Below are 3,526 nucleotides of genomic sequence, written 5' to 3'. Positions count from 1 at the left end.
CAACTCAGCATGTCTTTTCTGCTCTTTTGTTGCATGTTCTTGTGCAATCTGTAATGCTTCTTTCAGATCTTTGACCAGAGTAATCACAAACTTATCACAGCAGGTTACAGCCGAATCGTTCAAAACTGAACGGAAAAGGATGTCAATGGGCAGGCGGGGCACACGCCCAAACATCAAATAAAAAGGAGCATAACCTGTCGTTTCATGGGTTGTACAATTATACAGAAACGTCAGTGTCTGTAACCGTCTTGGCCAGTCTCTCTTCACATCTGGTGATAAAGCTCGTATCATATTTCCAAGGGTTCTATTAAAGCGCTCCACACTTCCATTACCCATCGGGTGATACGGTGTTGTGTGCGACTTGTTCACCCCAGAGACCCTCAGAAGCTCCCGGATCAATTTACTTTCAAAGCTTGGACCCTGATCACTATGGATTCGTTCTGGGAGGCCGTAAATGCAAAAATACTTGTCCCATAGGACCCTGGCAACCTGTTTGGCAGACTGATCTCTACACACAAAGGCTTGTGCTAGCCTCGTAAAATGATCAGTCACTACCAAGACGTCAACAGACTTGTTTGTGGAATCTTCTGCGGACCAGAAGTCTATGCAGACAAGCTCTAATGGTCTACTTGTCGAAATGCTCTCCAGGGGAGCTCTACCAGAAGGATCTGCTGTTTTGCTCACAGTGCAGCGATGGCATAGACGCACATAGTCCCTCACGTTTCGATCCATGTTCAGCCAAAAGAAGCGCTGCCTTGCGAGGCTAATACTCCGCGACTGACCCTGGTGACCACCATCGTCATGGATTCCTCTTAAGATCACACTCACCAAAGACTCTGGGACAACAAACTGATGGCGTTTTATTCTTGATAGTTGATCACGAGACACTCTGTATAAGATACCATTTCTGACAACTAGTTTCTCCCAGTGCTTCAGATATCGAATAACAGCCATTGATTCCTTTGCCCTTTCTCTTCTAGAAGGCCTACGCTGACGCTCAACATAATACAAAACTCTTGACAAAGTCTTGTCTGCGAGTTGTTTTTCACGCAGCTCCTGTTCTGAATATGCTGGCAACATGTCCTTCCCTATGGACATGATCTGAGGTAAGTGGTCAATGACAGACATTGCTCGTGCCCTGGCAGCGATGTTCCACTCAACATGCGAGTTCAATATAGCGGAGACATCTGCATTCGGGACAGTCAGAAGGTCTTTGTTTTGTTGGATGTTAGATTCGCATGACTGGCCTAGATTAAGGACACACTGCCTCCTGTCTGTATCACATGAACGTCTGAAGGCATCCTGCACTGAATCTGCAGACATCCCTCTGGAACCAGACAGAAGTGCCCTATATGGCTCCTTGAACAGTCTCTCCGTGACATCAGTTCCGACAAATGGAACCCGGCTCAGGGCGTCAGCGACTATGTTTTGGGGGCCAGGCACGTACTTTATGTCAAAGTTGTAGCTAGCCAATTTAGCCACCCAACGTTGTTCGCAGCAATCAAGTTTGGGTTTTGTAAGTATATGGGCCAAAGGATTATTGTCAGTCAAGACAGTGAATTCATGTCCTTTGAGCCAATGACTGAATTTATCACATATTGACCATTTCAAGGCCAAAAACTCCAAACGATGTGCTGGATAATTTTGCTGCGACCGAGAAAGGGACTTACTAGCGAAGGCTACAGGCCTGGCTTTTGTCTCCCCCTCCGGGACCTGCGAGAGCACAGCTCCAATACCATCTAAGGAGGCATCCGTTGCCAGTATGAAAGGGCGATCAAAATCTGGATGGGCAAGGACAACGCTCTCGACCAGTGATGTTTTCAACCTCTCAACAGCCTGATCCTGCGCTTGTGTCCAGTCACTGGGTTTCAGCTTCCTATTCTGGTGACCATGATTCAGCTTCCGTAGAATTTTCGCTCTTGCTTTCTGACCCTTCAGAAGACTGAAGAGAGGCTTGGCTATGGCAGAAAAGTTTGGAATAAAGTGCTGGTAGTAATTCACCATTCCCAGGAACGATCTTATTTTCTTCTGAGAAGGAGTTGTTCCATCAAGCTCCATCAAATCCAAACTACTTATCTTGGAGATGCTTTCGACTTTGCTTGAGTCCGTGGATACACCCGTCTGATCAATCATATGCCCAAGGAACTTCACTGATTTCCTCATCAGGTGACATTTTTTTTCCCAGGAACAATCTTATTTTCTTCTGAGAAGGAGTTGTTCCATCAAGCTCCATCAAATCCAAACTACTTATCTTGGAGATGCTTTCGACTTTGCTTGAGTCCGTGGATACACCCGTCTGATCAATCATATGCCCAAGGAACTTCACTGATTTCCTCATCAGGTGACATTTTTTTGGAGCCAGCTTAAGATTGTATGCGCGAAGTCTAGACTGACGAGAGATTCTACCCATAATGCTTTGAGCTGCATGATGAATCAGGAACAGAGATGTTATAGAGTCTCTTCTTTTCTCTTCATGACATTAATACTGCAGCTGAACTTCTGTCAGTGAAATAACATGTCAGAATATATGCGTGTAATAAATCCTTATATAGACAGTAAGATCAGTGTGTGTGAGAGTCCTGAGTGACCATGTGTTTCTGTGCTTTTCTCTGTTCGAGTGCTGCTGTTTAGTGTGCCATTAAAAAAATGAACTAATGGTTTTATGTGTTTGAGTGTGTGTGTTCAGGTATATCCTACATTATGAGGAAAGAATGTCCACACAAAGATGGGAACAAAGTAGAATAAATCACATTGGCTGAAGACAATACTGCAGATATACATGGAAAAACTAGAAAAATAGAAATTACACCCTCAACTCATAATACAATTAACTGTCAGAAGGCTTAAGACAGACACAATGACCACGTAAAATGAGCTCGTTCCTACTCGTGTGACGCAGGAGGAAATTCAATACATGTATAACTATTTCAACAACAGTGTTAAAGTGTCAAATGTATTATAAACATGTTCAAATACATAAATGCGATCAATTGCGTCGAAAACATTCACTTAAAACATATTATCTTCACAATTAATACGTTAATGAGACAGAGCATGAAAAATCGTGCATACCCGCAGCAGTAACACTCAAATCTGCTGCGGTACGGAAAGAGAAGAGGGACAAAATACTACATTTGCAGTACCATTATCGGCCACAGGAGGGAAGACTTCGAACACAAATGAATACAACAAAATGCCTTATTTTATGGAATTCACATATAAACTAAATTAAATGTTTAAATTAAATGTTCTTTTTAACCCTGTTACATGTGCTTAGGGTCATTGTCCTGTTGGAGGGTTCTTTAGGTGCTTTGTTGCCAATTCCAAGTGTGTTTTCATGTGTCTTCACTAGGGCTGAACGATTAATTGCATTTGCGATAATATCGCAATATGAAAAAACGCGATTTTTCAATCGCAGAGGCAGCGATTACACTCGGTCATGGGACACGCGAGAGTAAAGAGGTGTGTTCGACTTGAAGATCGATCAGTGTATGACATCAAAGTACGGCGAGAGAAAGCATAAGGA

Source organism: Sinocyclocheilus rhinocerous, unplaced genomic scaffold (assembly GCF_001515625.1).
Source record: "Sinocyclocheilus rhinocerous isolate Xijiao unplaced genomic scaffold, SAMN03320098_v1.1 scaffold3236, whole genome shotgun sequence".
Classification (NCBI taxonomy): Eukaryota; Metazoa; Chordata; class Actinopteri; order Cypriniformes; family Cyprinidae; genus Sinocyclocheilus; species Sinocyclocheilus rhinocerous.
Note: the sequence above shows the minus strand (reverse complement) of the source record.